Here is an 18569-nt window from a genome sequence, read left to right as displayed (position 1 = left end):
GGCAGGGCACCCAGTCCATTTGAATTGAAGCCATAAGAGGGTGCTGTAGTCCTGGTGCTTTATAATCCTAACAAAGCTTTTTCATTTTCCCCTTGATGTAGCCCACCAAAATCTTTCTCCATTGCAATTAATGATCCCTTTAAAGGCTGTGATCTGGGCAGGTCAGCCAAAATTTCCTGGTGTATCCGTTGTTTCATACCTACAGAAAAGGAGCACCTTTTACTAAGTCAAGCTTATGCAAAAAATAAAGAAGTGTTTTTGAGGTTGCTTACATTCATTTTCTTCCCGACTAATATATATATTCTATATATTATCTATATTATCTATCTATATTATCTATATTATCTATATCTATATATTATCTATCTATCTATCTATCTATCTATCTATCTATCTACCTATATTCTATATATTCTAATATATTTAGCTTTTTATTCCCTTCAATCCTTTCTACAATATGGCAATCAATGCAGAAGAGAGAAAAAAACACATTTGAAATAAACAGAGAAAGACAAGCTCATTGTCACTGATGTGTCGTTTTGCTGTTGTGGCATGCCTTCTGGTATTCTGCCTTCTCTGTTATCTGTCTATACTATTAGCTTTTTGGATCAAAGCCATTTTCTCTACACATAGAGTTATACGAATGATATTGTAGAGCCTTTGGTTTCTCAGCACTGGCCTTTGTGAAGGGATAAATGGCTACTGCCCCGTTGCAAAAAGGAACTACTAATACCAAGATGCATTTGTTGCTCTGAGCTGTCGTGGGCTGGAGTCCTGCAAAGTCAATCTGCAGTCATTCCCCTGGGCCTTCAGTACACTGGTGCTGGCCTGAGGCTTTTACTCCAGCATAATCAGCACTGGTCAGGGCACAAGCATGACAGTTCTTACATCAGCAATCTACTGTCTTCCTCATGTTACGTCACAAATCAGTGTCCTTCACTCCGCTTAGACCATTTGTTTTTGCTCATGGGTTAAGTGGATTAGACAGCTTTTAGTAAATTGAGGCACAGTCCAATAATGTTTGCCTTCTGCCACTATAGCACAATACATTTGATTTTCCCTTACTCAGAGGATTGGCCGGATGGATCTTTTCACACTGTTCCACTTAACTTCCCTAGCTGGAAGGAGATGTTCTCCCCAAATAATGGATTCTACCACAGTTACTTGGCGTGACCTGCACTCGACTCTTTCAGTCTGAGTTTGCCACAGATAATCCAGCACGTTTCGTGGGTATCTGGATATCTACTAAGAACCAGGAAGAGTTTCTTGGATTCCAGTGGCCACTTCAACTGTGGATCATCCCCTACGATCCACTGTCTTATTGTGGGGGGGAGGATTTAGTGTGCTGGGCTGGGCTGCAGTACAGGGACAAAGACAACTGCTAGCAATCAGATCCCTTGGGGCTCTCCTTCCAGGCTCCATCTGCAGTCCCAAAGGGCTCTGGTCTCCTGCAGGTTCTCTCTGACAACTGTTAGTCCCAGGCAGGTACCTCAGGAACACCAGGGCCTCTCGAGATGGCACCGGCTGCTTGTGGTCACACGGTGGAGCTCTGCTTGAAAACCTGAAGTCATCTTCAGTGTTTTTCAAACACTCAGCACCTCCTCATGAGCTGCCCTGGTTCAATCCTGTCAGTGAAACACGCACACAATAAGTGGAATTTCTATCATGAGAAAACGTGACCTTTCAGGATGGATATTCACTGTATGGAAAGAAATACCAATCTTCCGCTGTTCTTGCACTGACAACACTCATTCTGTGCATGTAACTGCCCTCATTTTACAGGTATTTCCACCTGTCCTGATTAGGCTGACCACGTTGGAAGCCACCTTTCCAGCTGCCTGTCTCAACCTTTGCAGTTTCTATTGTTATCCCAATTTCCTCTCCCCTTAATCTCTGATCATTTATAGCCCTTTTAATGAGTGCAGTTCTTTGAGTTTCAGGGAGCTAATGTTTGTCCCTCCTTAGCAGTTTTTCTCACTGTGTCCTTAGCCAGCTTACTGTTTAATTAATATACCTTTCATATTAATATTTATCATTTCCTATCTATGTACGTGACATATTTCTAGTACAGTCATCTTTTGGGAAGGAGAACTTCAGTGGAGGCATACAGCTGAGGAGTACGTTCTATTTCTTGGTAACCTGTGTTACGCTTTGTTACGCTTACTGTTCTTTGTTTAAAGGTAAGAGAAACCCTTCTGCACCCGTGTTCTCTGAGGAGAGCAGGTGGCAGCTGCTACAAAGGATCTGAAACATTCAGTGCAGACTTTAGAAGAGAAGTCTGATGTAAGGAAAAGCAAGGCAAGTGCCAGGTGGCATTAAGTAGACAGGGCTGGGGAGATGGGCAGTCACGTTGTCCATGCAGTGTCAGATTAAGCAACTGCTCTTCCTGCCTATGCAGGTCTCCTTAAGGGACACCCTGGATCCACCCTGGATCCACATCAATTGGAGAACGATGCTCCAGAGCCAATGGAAGAACATTATGGAACAGACACAGCTCACTGTAACCTTCTGCACTTTAGAAAGATCCATGGTATATTTAGTGCTACTTCTGCGAACGTAAGGTACTGAGAGGGGAATCACGGAATCATTAAGGTTGGAAAGCTCATCCAGTCTAACCATCCACCTGCCACCAACACTGCCCAACAAACCCTGTCCTGAAGTACCACAGCTACCCTTTCCTTACGCACCTCCAGAGACTCCACCGCTTCCCTGGGCAGCCTGTGCCAATGCCTCGCCACCCCTTCTGGGAGAAACTTTTCTTAATATCCAATCTGAACCTCCCATGGTGCAATGTGAGGCCATTCCCCGTAGTCCTATTGCTATTTACCTGGGAGAAGAGGTCCCATCTCACTGTAACCTCCCTCCAGGTAGCTGGACAGAGCGATAAGGTCTGCCCTGAGCCTCTTCTCCACACGGAACCATCCCAGCTCCCTCTCCCACTCCCCGTTAAGTCTTGCGCTCCAGACCCCTCCCAGCTTTGGTGCCCCTCTGTGGATACACTCCAGGGCCGCCATGTCTTCTTGTAGGGAGCGGCTGGGCTGGGCTGGGCTGCAGTTGATGGGACAAGGACAACCGCTAGCAATTTAGATCCCCTGGGGCCACTGGCAAATCACAGCGACGATCGCATCCCCGCTCCTGACTGCCCCATTTCAGGCTGCCATTGGGCTCCTTGGCCACTGGAGGGCACTGCCGGCTGTCACCAGCACCCCAGACCCTTTTCGTCCGTGCAGCCTTACAGCCGCTCTGCCCCAAGCCTGTAGTGACGGTGCCTGGGGTTTCTGTAGCCGAAAAGCAGCACTCAGCTCTTGACGTTCTTAAAGCTCATGCAGTTGCAGTCAGCCCAGTGATTCAGCCTATCTCAGTCCGTCTGTGGGATGCTTCCTCCTAACTCGGTGTCATCTGCAAACTTACTGAGGGTGCACCCAATTCCCTCATCCGACTCGTCAGTGAATACACTGAACAGGACAGGCTGCAGCGCTGACCCCTGAGGAACGCCTCTCAGAACTGGACTCCATCTGGATCTCTCTGGGCCTGGCCCTCCTAGCAGTTTTTTACTCAGCAAAGAGTGTACCCATCCCAGCCATGGACTGCCAGCTTCTCCAGGAGAATGCTACAGGAGGCGGTGTCAGAGGCTTTGCTCCAGTCCAGGTAGCTTCCACCCACAGCATCTCATCCACCAGGTGGGTATGTAGTCATAGGAGGACATCAGGATGATCCTTCTCGTAGATGGGCACCACATTAGCAAGTATTTGGTCACCTGGGAACTCCCTGATTGATTAGGGCTGCTAGGATGCCACGTCCACCAACTCCCTCAGTACCCTCAGGTGGATCCAGTCCAATCCCACGGATGTGTGACAGCCCGGGTGGAGCAGCAGGTCACGTGCTGTTTTATTCTGAATTGTGGAGGGTTTATTCTGCTCCCCACCCTGTCTTCCAGTTCAGGGGGCTGAGTACCCTGAGAATAACGGGCCTGACTATTAAAGACAGATGTAAAAAAGGCGTTGAGAACCTGCCTGCTTTTCCTCATCCCTTCTCCTTGCACTGGGGTGGAAGGGGATCCATCCTGTGCCAGCCACGTGCACTTGTGTTAGGCTGTTAGGGTGCCTTGGCATGTTTATACAGATATTTATTTGGGTCCCAGATTGACCAACTGAACTGAGTTAGATTCAGAGAATCATAGACTGGTTTAGGTTGGAGCGATATTAAAGATCATACAGTTCCAACCTCTCTGCCATGGGAAGGGTTGTCATGCAGTAGATCAGGTTGCCCAGAGCCACATCCACCCTGGCCCTGAATGCCTCATAGGATGGGGCAATCCAAAACCTTTCTGGGGGACCTCTTCCTGTGCCTGACAGCCCCCACAGTGAAGAATTTATTTGATCACCAACAAAGATATTGAAAACAGCAGTCCCAAGATGGAACCCTGAGGGATTCCTTAATATAACCACTTATTGTTAGCCTCCACCTGGACACAGAGCTGCTGACCACAACCCTCAGGCTGCAATCATACAGCCAGCTACTAATCCACTTTTCAAATCCACGTATCTCCAAACTAGAGATAAGGATGTGGAGTGAGACCATATCAAAGCCTTGCACAAGTCCAGGTAGATTACTTCAGTGTATGGGAACTGCTGAGTCACGGCCTGAACGTCTGATTAGTCACCTGAGGCGAGCAATGAGGCAGCCCTGGGAGCACAGGTGAAAGCAATTCGCCTGTGCTGCAGGAAGGGGTGGAGCCTGGCTGCACCTCTCCTAGACCCATTTAAGAGCTGACTACCAGTGGGGAAGGATCTCTCTCTCTCTTCGGAAGATCCACTCCACTGGTCTTTCCTGAGCGAGCCCACGACACGGGTGAGCCTTCTATTTATTCTCTTTGTCTCGCTGTGCCTAACTCTCTTACTTATTTCATTACTATAACATCTTAATATTATTAAATTATATAATATTCCTTTATATAATTTTCATTGATTATACACTTGGCGAGCCAGGCAGGCAAGCCGAATATACTGAAACTTACACTATGTCCTTTCTTTGGAATTTCTGTAAATGGTTCAAGGGGGAGAACACTACCCCCCTAGATAAAACAATTCCAGGGCAGATCCCAGGATTTGCGGGATCCCCTTATTATGAATTGGCAACTATCATTGAAAAATGGGGTCCCCTAAGTGTTGTGGGAAACGTTTCCCCATATCGCCTAGCGGATTACTTTCAGGGACTAGGCAAAGATATATTAGTCACTAGAGAAAGACAATTAGCTGCTTCTACAGTGGCATGGCCGCTATTAAATGCTTAAATGCCAAAATAAGGAATAATACTTCAGTGAATGAAAATGAACTTTTAAAAAATCGTATTGAAAAGTTAGAGCAGGAACTTGGCCTATTAACAGGAAAAAAAACCAATTCTACGTCTTCCAATAGGTCAAGTTCGTAGTATTTCAACAAACAATGACCAGGCTCCTGAATCAACGGACTGTGTTGATCAGGAAAATAAACCATCTAAATCGGATCTTGAATCCCCAATTTTGACGGACGCACTAGAAGTCCGTCCTGTTATATCTCAAAAAACAAAAAAGGTACAGGACAGACCAGCAGGGGTGCCGCCTGATCAGTGGCCCCCTGCTCAAACCCACTTGCATGTAACAGCCCAACCGTACACGGCAACAGAACTGATGGACTTAGTCCAACGATTCAGGCAGAAACCTAGAGAAAGTGTGCCGGCTTGGTTATTAAGACTATGGGATTCTGGGGCAGAAAGTGTTCTGGTGAATGGCCTGGAAATAGCCAAATTGGCCACAATGACCGTCCATCCTGCTCTTAGACAGAGATTATATGCAGGTAATCAGTATAATGATGAAAACCATTCAATAATAGAATGGTTAGTGGCGGCCTGCCGTATGGTATGGCCCAATAAATCTGATATTCCTTTACATACAGGGATGTGGTCCTCCATAAAACCAGGTAACGGTCACAGGATGTGCATTTTCAGTAGCCTAAGCGTAGCCTAAGTTGCTTAAATATTGCAACATATTGGCATTGTGTGTTTATTGCTGTCTGTTTTTCAGGGCTTGCAAGAGTCAAAATGGAGCATGAAAACTGTAGTTAGAGAGTTTATTCTGCTAGGATTGTCTCAATCCCACAAAGTCCAGTCAATTCCCTTCTTCTTCCTCCTGTTCTACATCATAATTCTCCCAAGCAACATCCTTATCATTCTCACAATTCAGGGGGATTCCCAGCTGGGATCACCCATGCATTTTTTCCTGGCTAATCTGGCATTCTTGGATATCTGCTACTGTTCTGTGATCCCACCCAAAATGCTGGCTGACTTTTTCTCAAATCCTAAGATCAACTCCTACAAGGCCTGATTGACCCAGCCTTTGTTTCTTCACTTCCTGGGAGCAGCAGCAGCTTTCCTGCTGTTGTCCATAGCCTGTGACCGTTACGTTGCTATTTGCAAGCCTCTCCACTACACCATGCTTGTGAACAGGACTGTATGCTGTGCCCTGGCTGGAGCTTCGTGGGGCGGTGGCTTCATTCATGGCATCATTCTATTTGCTCTCACCATCAAGCTCCCCTTCTGTGGCCCCAACGTCCTGGACGACTTTGTCTGTGATGTGCGTCAGTTGGCGAACTTGGCCTGTGCTGACCTTACACGGCGGAACTTCTGATGTTCCTCAACAATGGAGTTGTCATTGTCATGTGCTTTGCACTTCTCCTCATCTCCTACATAATCCTCTTGCTGAAGCTCCAGACACACCAAAACAAAGAACAAAATAACCTCCACCTGCACTTCCCACATCATCGTTGTTTTTGTCATGCTTGGCCCAGCTGTCTACATATATGTCCTACCCTCTGAGGCTGTCCCAGTGGAAAAGGTTTCCATTGGGAAACCTTTCTTTTCCATACGGTTGTCTTCCCTTGACTAATCCCATGATCTACATGCTGTAACAAGGAGATCAAAAGCTCCGTGTGGAAGTTGGTCAGCAAATACATATTTAAAAAAAATTTGAAAGAAATAAATGAAAGTTTATTTGTTCCTCGTTTTGTTCATGCAATTTTCTTAGGAACAAATCCACACTGTACGTTATGTAAAAGCATAATGTACAAGTGATAACCTTCAAGAAGTCCTTTTCTATCAAAAAAATCCCTAGAGTGATACTAAAACCTGTATGGAATAAGTTAAGGAAGAACCAACCTGTGTAAAGGAACCAACTCATGCACTATGAAGTTATCATTAAGAATCTTTTAAATTCATTAGAAAGTATCTGGTAGGTGTTGAGACTTCATAGAACTATTACTGGACTACTGGTTCAGCTTCAACCATGGTAATTCATTATTTCAGTTTATAGTCAAACTTTCATCACTGTTGATGCTGCCTTCTTGTTGGACTCATTCATGATCCCACCATTGAATGAGTTGATTACATTTCCACAAAGGGAGAGTGTGAAAGCTGCTGGATGATCCAGCTTGCAGGCAAGCTTTGCAATTCATATAGCATAGGCAAGACATTGCAATCTGTTAAGTAAAAATCAAAGACAATGTAGCTATAGCTTTACAGGACGTGCAGATCATAAACTTTATCCATACAGTTACAGACATTTGCAGCACAGAGGTCTGTCTGAATTAGTCACTAAGGATTCCAGCAAAACTAACAGGCATTTCTAGGGAGAAGTTCAGCTAACCCTTTCTTAATTTCTACTTTGAGAAGTAATAAACCATGCCTTAGGCGTTTTTGTCTCGCCCCTTGTACTTGCCCTGTAATCCGCTTTATAGTTTGACCCCAAGGTGGTCAGCCAAATAATTCTTCTCAATGGGAAACTGTGCTTTCAGAGAGCATGGTTTTCTTACTGCAGTGTAACTTCCTTAGGCAGTGTAGATGATGCAGAGTGAGCTAAACATGTCTCCATCCACAAAGTCCTCCAATAATCTCTCAGAAGACATTGCATCCTACAGGTCATGGAGTTCTTGGTTCTCACATAACGCTCTAGCATGCTGTAAATATCCAAATGCAGTTGCCCTTGCAGTAGGGTATTTTTGTTCTTGTTGTTCCTTTCTTCACTAACTTTCTACATATCACTAGGTGAAAGAAAACGCCATAAAGTCAAGAGTGCCTTTCTCAGGAATGCACTCAGCTCTGAGCACCACCACTTATACACGGCCTTCTGTCACACTGCTGCCATCAGCTGCTGCTGTCGGCCTCCCCAGTGCTTCCACCATGGTTACCTGACATCCCTACAGTCCTGCACCCGCTCAGAAGTAATACTTAAAATGCATTCTTCCATACTTCATGACAGAGGACTGAAGAGACTCACTTTTGCGTGGTGCTAAGGATGGTCCATCCCCAACACGTCCCTTTGCGCGCTGCAAGGCCCAGCTGGCATTCTGGCAGCCTGCTGGCTGCTGCTCCCTAACGCAGGGAACCGCACTGTGCTGCTTCTGAGGAGAGAAAGAAAGGAGGGTCCATGGAAATGGGCACCCAACATCTGCAAAGAGATGCAGCGTTCCAGATCGTGCCAGAGACAGGATATCACAGTGCTGAGTCATTAGCTACCACTAAAGGAAACAAACATTTGGGAGAGTATTCACAGCAACTGCTGCAATTTCTGGGCATATCCCAGCTTTCTTACTGTTCAGGTGGAGAAGACTGGCGCTCACAGACATCAGTTCAGTGGGTTAAACCAACACACCTGCAAAATGCCAGCATTATTCAGGAAACAGTCTTCAGGTGCCACAGTTCAATCCACGCAAAGTTATTGTGCAGAGCCTTAGCTCTTGACTTCCATTTCTTCCCTAAATTTTACTACTGCAAGCAGCTAGAACAAACCTTTCAGGTGAAATTCAGGGCAGCAGGGACCTGGCAAACCATAACTAGGTGCAGCTGGCAGGAGGGCAGTTCACGCTCTTTGCTCCCACCCTGCCCCAGCAGGTTAAGGAGCCTGGCAATGCTGTCCTGTTGCAGCACATGCAGAATCCAACCGGTTATGGAGGTAACAAAGGACCAGTAGTGCTCCCCCTGCTCCAGCTTTTCCCCTTCAAAATGAGAGAAAGGAAGAAAACCCAAACAAATAAATCCAGCCATATTTTTCCATATGCAGAGCAGGAATGGGAACTGCGTCTGTCTTCTCATTGAGACAGTGGTGGGGAAGCTCAGTTCCTGGGGTCCTCTCCACAGGGACTGCCCCCTGGCTTCACTCTTTCTTCAACTGCCTCAATCCCCAAAATCTCCTTTTGGAAAGAATCCCTAAAGAAAGAATCTGCAAGTGAAAAATAGTAAGGAGAAGCATTTTCCCAGCTTTCTTCTATCATGCACTCTAAAGTACTCTTGAGTAGGACAGTGTCTTAAAATCAACTGGTTACAAGAACCATCCCCAAAATACAACTAGATTCTGTACAGCTGCCATGATTTCTGACAGCAAGTGTTCTCCATCTCCTCAACATTTATACACCTTGAAGCAAGTGGCTGGTGTTGCTGTCATGAAGAAAACTCCCTTTGTCTTCCACCCCTACTGCAGCCGCAATAGCTGCACTGGTACGATCCACGTGTTCAACAGACCTCAGCTCTGCCTTAGCCAGGCACAGTGGCTGTCCTCCTCCCTCCCAGCTCACACACCAGAGCACTGCTGTGCCACATGGTAAGAGCAGCAGTGACAGTGGGCAGCACCCATCAGCCTCCACCCTGCTCTCACCACCAGCTGGGACAAGGGCTGACACAGCAGGCCCACCCCAGCCCAGCTTTTCTTCTGAGACACATCCCAGCAACCACCCAGCACCAAACCCAGTTCACCCACTCGGCCTGCTCAGCCTGAGCTGTGCCCAGCTCATGCACGTGCTGCAGCAGTGCTTCTGACGGGTTCTCACAGGGCGATCTCTCTCAAGGAAGGCCCAGAGCCCAGTCTCTGCGTGCAGCACCAGCTCTGCTCACCAGCTGTGGGACAAACGCTCCCACCCCAGCAACAGTTGTGACCTCTGTGAGTGCCCACATCACTTCTGAGCCTCCATCAGACGTAATCCAAATTTTAAGAAACCAACAGCAGGGTCACCCAATGGAGTTATCTGAAGTAAAATAACAAAGAAGTTAAGATGACTCTTGTGTAGCCAGCTCAGGTCACCCTCTTGCTCAGGTGCTGCATGATCGGACAAAGGAGATGTTGCCTCTGAGGTGGAGGCTGGAAGGGTCTGGGCTTTCAAACTGTCAGCAAGCATTTGGATGAGCCACCTTCCTGCTGAGGAGCTCCTTAACATCATTCCTGCCTCCTCCGGTACCGTACTGGGAGATGCTCCAGAGTTCATTAGCCTGGACTCCCATCAACAGCTGCTCCTGCACTGACCTTCACTCACACTCTGATACCGTCCACTTCCAGCACAAGCTGACCTGCAAGGAAATGTGGGATTAATGCAAATGCAGAAGCCCACGGCTGTGTCACCACCACGTATTGCAGCCTTGGGAAGTCAGCTACAACTACAACCTTGGTCAGAATTAAAACAGGCACAGTTTCTTTTGCTTTTGGGAGAATATGGACTCAGAATTGAAGGATACAAGAAAAATGACATCTGCTTCACTGGAGGTGGTTAAGCTTGGAAGTAGGATTCCAAAATGAAAAGGTTTTCAACTCCTTATAAGGCAGAAAGCGATGGGATGATTGCTGACGCCTGCAGAAAGCCTGATCTGCTCTGCCACAGGTGGCTGAATGACACAAAAGCTGTGCTGCTCATTCAGAAGTGCGTGGGGCATGGGGTGGGCATGGGGCACCAACACACGGGATGTCAACACTCCTCGGGCACTTTCCCATCAGAAGGGAATTCCCTTCTCCCTGCCATGCCATGTCCACACCACTCCTAAGGGCTGTACTGACACAGTCAGCACAGAATCCATGCAAACGTTCTTTTCTCATCGTGGTGGTTTTTAACAGATGCAAGCAATGAGACATCAGGTCACTGTGTGAGCTGCTGGGTGACACTGCCATCATTTCCAAGCCATTGCTTCCTAGGGGCAAATAAAGTAAAATACTTTAAGAAAATTTCACACAGAGATTGCATACTATACTATTCTTTTACACAAAGCAGAAGGACAAAACAGGAGATATGTGCAGCTGCATCAACACCCCAGTTGCTGAAGGAATGGAAAGAGATCAAATGACAATACGTTATTCTCATACAAGGACTGCTCATCAGCACCCACTGCCCAAGGAGCAATGCAGGGAAGACTTGCATTTCTTCTTCTCCTAGCCAGAAACTGTTTTTCCTACCTTAAAAAGGAAAGGAAAAAAAGCCTGACATAGTGCTGACAGGGCAGGCAGATGTGGCACACCAAGGCATACTGAATCTGCAGAACATTTGAAACTTTCACCTTTCCTCCAAGAGCAGTCTAAACCTTCCATACCCACTCCTACTTTCACCACTATTCTTACCAAAGCTGCTTTTTCAGCTGGGGCTCCTCTCTGTCCTCAGCAGTATGACTCAGCACACAGATGCACCTCAGCTCCATTTCGTTTCCACGCCCACTTTGTGGGACCGTGGGTTTCCCATCAGAAGGCTTCACACACACCGTGCGTTCAGCTCAGTGAAAGGAGACACAACTGATACAGGCTTGTTGTGCAAGAGAAATCCAGGTTCTCTTCTCATTCCCACAATCCTTCCAGTAGTTCAGTCCATTTGGTACATTACCATGTCCCGGATTCTCAGCTGTGTTTTCCACACACTAATCTGTCTACCAACAATGCATACACAGGAACCAAGAAACCAATAGCTACACTCAATCATAACCCAGGGCAAGGAAATCTCAGAGCAATCCTAAGTGAAATCACCACTTTTCTGAAACTCTGCCTCAAGCTCCTCACGCTCCCCCTCAACTCTTTTCTCAGAAGCCCACTCCTCTGCTTTTTACTTTTCCTCTGAATGCTTGCATTTTTGTGCAGCCAGGACTTGGGAGAAAGCTGGGATGCAAACTGCAGAGAACTGTCCCAGCAATGAACAAACAGAAAGCCTGGGCAGAAAGACAGTGCATCAAGTCCAGATGCCTGTTATGTATCTGTACCTCTCTTTGGTGCTTTCTCCAGCTCTGTCTTCTTCCCCAGCCTTTCCGCACGGCCATGCTGCAGTGGAAGGCCACTGGCGTCAGTTTCTCGCAGAGAGAAAGCAGGAAATACTTGAAGAGCAACTCTTTGGAAGAAGATTTTAGCACAGCCAGCCACTAACTTCAAGTTTTCAAGCACAGTTTCTTAAATTTGCCTTTCCACTGCTCTAACATTATGCCTTCCTTACAGTCAACACAAGGCACTTTTCTCTCTCCTCCATCACACACACCCTTTCACACAGTCCTATTTAGATGAAAGTACCCAAACTACAGCTCACAAAACATTCTTACCCACAGAGGCTTTCCATTTCCCCCTTTCTCAATAAGAGTCAATAGAATCCCATGCTCCATCCCTAAAATAAAGTACAGCCTTTCCATGTCACAGAAAGCAGTTGCCAATAGAATCCTTGTCCTGTTAGCCCACATCCACCAAAATCCCTCCAATACACCATTTCTACAGCCAAAACAAACTCATTTTTTCAACTGAAATGCATTTACAGAAAGTATTACTAGTCTCATTCCTGCTGAGTGAGTGGCAAATGAATCCACATCTGTCTGACAGCTCTACAATGCACAAAGCAAAGCTGCACAAGCAAACACAACGCTGTCAGGTGCATGAGCTGAGAAACACTTCATTCCTAAGTCAAACAACTGTGAGTACAAGTACCTCCACACTGTTTGGCCTCTCCAAGGAACAGACACAGCTCTAAGAACCATTTAGACACAGACTCGGATCGCTCTACTGCCACCGACAGCTACTGTCAGCCTCTCTATTGCTTCCAGTACAGCGCTGCCATCAGTCACTCTTTCCTCTCAAGACTCTCTTGTTTTCTCACTTACCTCCTTAGTTGCACTAAGGAAATGGTTTTGCCATTAGCTACGGCATCCACCCCCAACCAAACCACCACATCTATCAGTCAGCAGGGTTGCGCCCCATGAGGCCAGGCCTCATGCCATGACAGCAGAGGAGCAAGGTCCAAGGCTGCAGCAAGGGAGAATTTGCTCAAAGGCAACAGCCGTGGGCACAGAAATCAAGGCAAGAAGCTGCTTATCTTCAGAAGGATTCAGGTAGGCAGGGATCTCCTTTGCCTACACTGCCAACCCTTCAATGAGGGCTGGGAAGGGGTGGATCCTGGCTCCACCCCTTCTGTCATTCTGGAACATTGCATGCTCTGGGTTGGCCCTGCCTTTCTACCAGGTGAAAAATCAGGTTTCAAGCCATGTCTCAGCATTTACACTACAGCATCCCTTAGCATTAACTCCACAGGACAACCCTTAACCCTTTACCTTAACCTAAAAGGCTAATCCTTAACACTCACCCCAAAAGATACTCCTCAGCCCTAATCCAAAATGCTAACGCTTAACCCTCATTCCCATCTCAAAAGTGCTGCTGTTGTCCCTAACAAAAAGGACAAGTCATAAACCCCCAACCAGGTGGGCACACCCCCACCATCACTAACATCAAGTGTTAAGCCTTAACCTTTAAACCTAACAGAAAACAGTAACATGAAACCCTAACCCCAAAGGGTTACCCTCAGCACTTAGCTCTAGCACTAAACACTAACACTTCATCACAATCCACAAGTGTAAAGCTTAGGATCATAGGATCACCACGGTTGGAAACAACATCTAAGATCATCTAGTCCAACATTTCCCACTAAATCACATCCCTCGGTACAACACCTAAACACTCCTTGAACACCTCTGGGGATGGTGATTCCACCATTTCCCCTTCCATAAAAACCTAACCCAAAAGGGTATATCCCATCACCATCACCCACAAGGGTAACTGCAGACAAAGGCAATAGCAAATACAGCTGCTTTAAACCAGTCCTAAATTACCCAAGAAAAGTAAAGGACACAAACCTGTAAATACAGAATGAGCCAGCAGGATGAGGAAATGAGCAGAGATTTCAGAAACGCGTCTGCTGTCAGGGAGGGGAGTTCAGGCCTGCCCCAGCACCACAGATCTCCATGACACGACACAACATGGGGAGGTGGCAAAGGTGACAGGGCTAGGAGGAGAGCTGGCGGAGGAGGAAGGTTGGATGCCTGGCAGTTTGAGAGGGACTGAGGTAGCCTCACCCATCACAGACGTGGTCAGCGCAGACACTTTGGTGTCCGACATGATGTAAAGTGTCTTCGTAGGGCTGGACGTGGTCACTGCAGAGAAGGAAAGAACGTGGTCAGCAGTTGTGGGGACAGGGTGCCTACCCTGGGCTGCAGCCCCGGCAGCAGAGTTGCAGGGCTTCAAACTGCACAGAAAACCCCCTTGTCTCATTTTATTTTCAGACTGACTCCAAAATAAACCCCAGCACTGCCACAGCCTGCGCAGAGCACAGCAAAAGAGCCCCAAACCTTTCAGCTCCCTTTCTAGACCCCTCAGAGTCTAAGAATCCTCCCTCCCTTTAGTGATCTCACTCTCTCCCCAGGGGGCTAGGACCATAGGCTTCTTCCTTGGCCATCCCCCTCTCAGAGCTGTCACACAGCTCGGGCATCTTCAACTCTGACCCACCAGCACTGAAGCGCACATACCACCTGACATGGCTTCACAAGCAACCATCTGCCTTCGCATCACATGCCTCTACCTGCCTTTGCTAAGCAAGCACGCACCTACCTGCCTTTGCTTTGGAAGCATGCACACGCTTCCCTTTGCTAAGCAAGACCACAGTCCCTTTTAATCTCAGGAGGGAATAAAACAGCCCGAACAAAAAGGGTACGGCGAGGCTCTCTCTAGGACGCCTGTTGTCTCAGCAGAGTTGACAGTTACTTAAAATGCACAAAGTACCTACAAAAACATCACGCTCAAACAAGGAAAGTAAACAAGTCCAGGATGCCGTGAAGGGTTCCTAGCTCTTTGTAGGTAATACCTGCTCCGTGGGCACAGGATGCGCACAAATTGCCCCTCATCTCTTCCCCATCCCCTTGCCCCCCCCACCCCCCCATGATTTCCACAGGCATTTAGAGACTCTGTGGAAAGGCAACATAAGGCTCATGGAGAAGACTAGATGTACATGAGGTTTTTCCCTTCCCTGGTGCTAGAGCACTGCTTGTCTAGATGATGAATGTTTTTCATACAAGCACCAACCAAGCGTGGCAACAAACAGCTGAAATGGCATTTCCCCTGCAAAACAACCAGCCTGTCTAAAGACCTCACCTCAGAGACTTGCCAAAAAGGCCAGAACTCCCTTTTGGCAGGCTTACTCACAGAACAGCAGGCTTCTCTTCACCGTGCATCACATGGACACAAACAGGCTGTTTGTGCAAGGAGGGCAATTTCACCTGAGCACCTCACCATATGTGTTCCCTCCACCCTGCTTTTCTGCAGAGATACAAGGATAAAAACCTCAGTTCCTCTGAGCAACGACTGGAAGGAACTCTGGAAAATTCTCCATTCAAAAGCAGCTCCTTTGTGGTCTTGGTTCCTGAGGGCTCCTTTGGATCACCTTTCAGGCAAAGTGTAAGAGGTTCCACTGTACAAACCTATGTATCTGGGTACCTTTTTCCACCCCAAAACTAATTCTGACAGAGTTGCGATGCAGGCATTGGACACGGAGAAGAAGAGAAAAAGAACAGAAGAGAGGATAAAATTAAGGATACCGGTAAGGAAGAAGCGCAGAAGATGAAAAGCACAATAGGATACAGGCAAGACAGCAAAAGAGATGAGCAGTAGCGGAGAGAATAAAGGGAAGAGACGCTGAGAAGGATAAGAGCAGAAGGAGAACAGACAAGAAAGAAAGAAGAGCAGAAAAGAAGAAAAAGGATGTAGGTAAGAAAAACAAGCAGACAAGGAGAAAAGCAAAAGAGGTATTAGCGTATACAGAGCGTATACAGAGAAGACAAAAGCAGAAGTTGGAGAGAAGCTGAAGAGGAAAAGCGAGAAAGGAAGTCTGGCAGAAGTACAAGAGACGGTAAGAGAGGAAAGTGGCAAATGAGAAGAGCAGAAGAGAAGTGAGTACAGAAGAGCAGAAAACGAAAAGAGCAGTAAAGAAGAGCAGATCATGCTATGAAGAGAACAGTAAAAGAAGATCACATGAAGAAAGAGGAGAGAGGACAGTGAAGAAGGAACTGCAGAAGACAACAGTAGAAGAAGGTGTGAGGACTGGAAAGAAACAAAGTGAGTGTAGTAACAGGACACCATTTCCCTTGGGACTCTGCAATCTCTTTCACTTCTGACAGACGGAGGCGCTGAGAAGAACAAGAGCCGTGTCTGTGTTCACCAAGGACTCACCTCTGCACGTGCAGCGGCAGCTCTCAGAGAAGCCTTCTTTAGTCCCACTTTCCTCTCTTCAGGTCCTGGCAGGCATGGGGAGGAGCCTGACCACCAATGAAGACCGAAGCAAGACACTTATTGAGCACCTCAGCTCAGCTTTTTCCATGTCTGAGGAAGCCAGTTCTCTGTCCTCATTTATCAGAGGGGGAACGCTCTCCTTGGCCTGTCTTCTGCCTGCGTACCTGTAGAACCCCTTCTTGTTATTTTTCACATCCCACACCAAGTTCAGCTCCACCTGTGCCTTGGCTTTCCTAATCCTATCCCTGCACACAGACAGCAGCCCTGGCAGGAACGCAGCGCTGTGGCAATTTGCAGAGCTTAACATGCAGTTCCATCAGCGCATTGTGTTTTCGCACTCAGACGTTACTGGCTGCCGAGCGGAGCGGCTGATAAGGCCATAGTGAGCCACTTTTTCCTAGCAGTGTATGTGGGACCTGAGGAAAATGTCCTCGCGCGTGTTGAGGCAAAAGATAAAAGTATTCTACTGGGACTCTGGTGCTTCTCGTGAGGCACAGTCATGGAGGCAGAAGGTAGAAGTATTCATTTGTGGAAAGTTATTGAGGAGGAACGAGGCTGTTCTCCCACTAAAGCTGAAATGAAAGTTTGAGAACGATCACTCATGGATTCCTTTTGCTAAACTCATACACTGGTTCTTAAACTGATGTGCTAATCCCTACTGCTGAACAGAGCACCCCACATCAATCCCCCCTTTTCCTTTGAGGATTACGATGTTCACATCCTAATCCTCACCACCTTTGACCTTTCATACTTAGAGATACATCTCCACAGTCCAATCACACTACAAGGAAGGATGCATACATACAGCGATTACACACACCATCCCCACAAATAACTTCTTAAACCAGTGCAATTTGGGAAGCCAGGAAGTCACGTTGGTTTCAGCTCACATCGTCTTATGTTGTGCAGTATTTCACTTTGGTGCCATATCTTATCTCCATCTGCTTCAATTCTACCACTGTGACCTACATGAACACAACAATATCATTTATTGCTGCATGAACTCCTTCTTGTGCACCTAACAAGATACCTGAAGCCCTTCTACATTGCAATACCACCCAGACCAAGCTCTGGACTTTTTCCCTTTTCTTCTTCCTTTCTGCCCCTCTTCCCCTCTCTCCTTCTTCCTTTCCTTTCCTTCTTTTCCCTTGTCCCCTTTTTTTCCCCTTTTTCCATTTCCCTCCCTCCCTCCCTCCCTTTCTTCCCATTCCTCCCTCCCTCGCTCCCTCCCTATCAGCCTGGCTCTCACGCTGTTGTCCAGATGCCCGTCTTCCTTTTCCCACACCTCCATGCTCTGCCCACATCCCCCTGTTTGGCTGCATCTCCCTGCGGATGTCCCACCCCACAGCCCCACTCACAGCCGCCATCCCTGGAGCTCTGCCCTCCCCCAGTCGCTCCCCCACCTCCCCAGGAGATCCCTGAGGGCTCTCCGTTCCCCCCCCACTCTTCTTCGCTCCCCGCTGCCCCTCGAGCCCCACTCGGGCTTCAGGCCGTGCGTGCAGGCCGCGCTGCCACGGCGACAGCGCGCCCTCCCTCCTTGAGGCGCGGGAAGCCGTCCCCGCGGCGACAGCGCATGCGCGGCAGCGTCTCCATAGCGACAGCGCCCCGGCGCGGCCGTTGCTCGAGCGACGCGCCATCCCCGCTCCCCGCGGAGTGACGTCATCACGCGGCGACCCGAGGACGCGGCCATGCGGAAGCGGAGCCGTGCCCCGCGCTGCTCCAGCGCCGCGGCGCAGCCCCGGGACTCCGAGCGCCACCTAAGCTTCTACGAGTGGGTGTTCGGGGGCGGCGGGGGCACCGGGGGCATCGGGGCTGGGGCCGTCCTGTCTTGGCCGCGTGGGTCCTCTGCTGCTCAGGGCCTCTGCTCGGCGGCGGGAGGTGCCCTGTGCCCCCCGCCCTTCCCCCCCACCCACGGTGTTTCACTGCCTTCCCCCCACCCCCCACCCCCCCCGCCGCGGGTCGCCCACAACCTCCCGAGTCCCTCAGTCTGACCGCTGGGCTTACGCTCTCCCCCCCCGTTCCCCGCCTCCACTTCCCCCATTCTCATCGCTGGAGTCCTCTTCCACCCGTCCCCTCAGTTCCTCCGTCACTGTCTGTCCCTGTTCCCCATTCTGACCCCCAGGCTTCCGTGTCTGTCTCTCACTGATCCGTTGTGTCCCCATTCTCTCCCCCGACCCCCCCAAGTCTTCGCATTTTCTCCCCTAGATTC

General features: G+C 48.3%; 1 long non-coding RNA gene and 1 pseudogene across 2 annotated transcripts; one reads left to right on the top strand and one right to left on the bottom strand.

The window, feature by feature from the left end:
- Positions 1-41: 41 nt before the first annotated feature.
- LOC149915955 (uncharacterized) lies at positions 42-17943 on the bottom strand. Of its 2 annotated transcripts, none has more exons than XR_016470955.1 (5): positions 16301-17943; positions 13936-14232; positions 8309-10980; positions 734-1625; positions 42-199 (listed from the first exon to the last, which is right to left on the bottom strand). It is a non-coding gene; the product is annotated as an uncharacterized LOC149915955 (long non-coding RNA). The 2 variants fall into 2 exon arrangements; XR_016470956.1 differs by having other exon boundaries at positions 1490-1625; positions 16301-17940.
- LOC149915956 (olfactory receptor 4N5-like) lies at positions 4987-8196 on the top strand (annotated as a pseudogene).
- Positions 17944-18569: the final 626 nt, after the last annotated feature.

The sequence above is a fragment of the Phasianus colchicus genome, chromosome 14 (genome assembly GCF_987193195.1).
Source record: "Phasianus colchicus chromosome 14, bPhaCol1.hap1.1, whole genome shotgun sequence".
Taxonomy (NCBI): Eukaryota; Metazoa; Chordata; class Aves; order Galliformes; family Phasianidae; genus Phasianus; species Phasianus colchicus.
The sequence above is the reverse complement of the archived record's forward strand: the minus strand, read 5'-3'. Positions and strand labels throughout refer to the sequence as shown.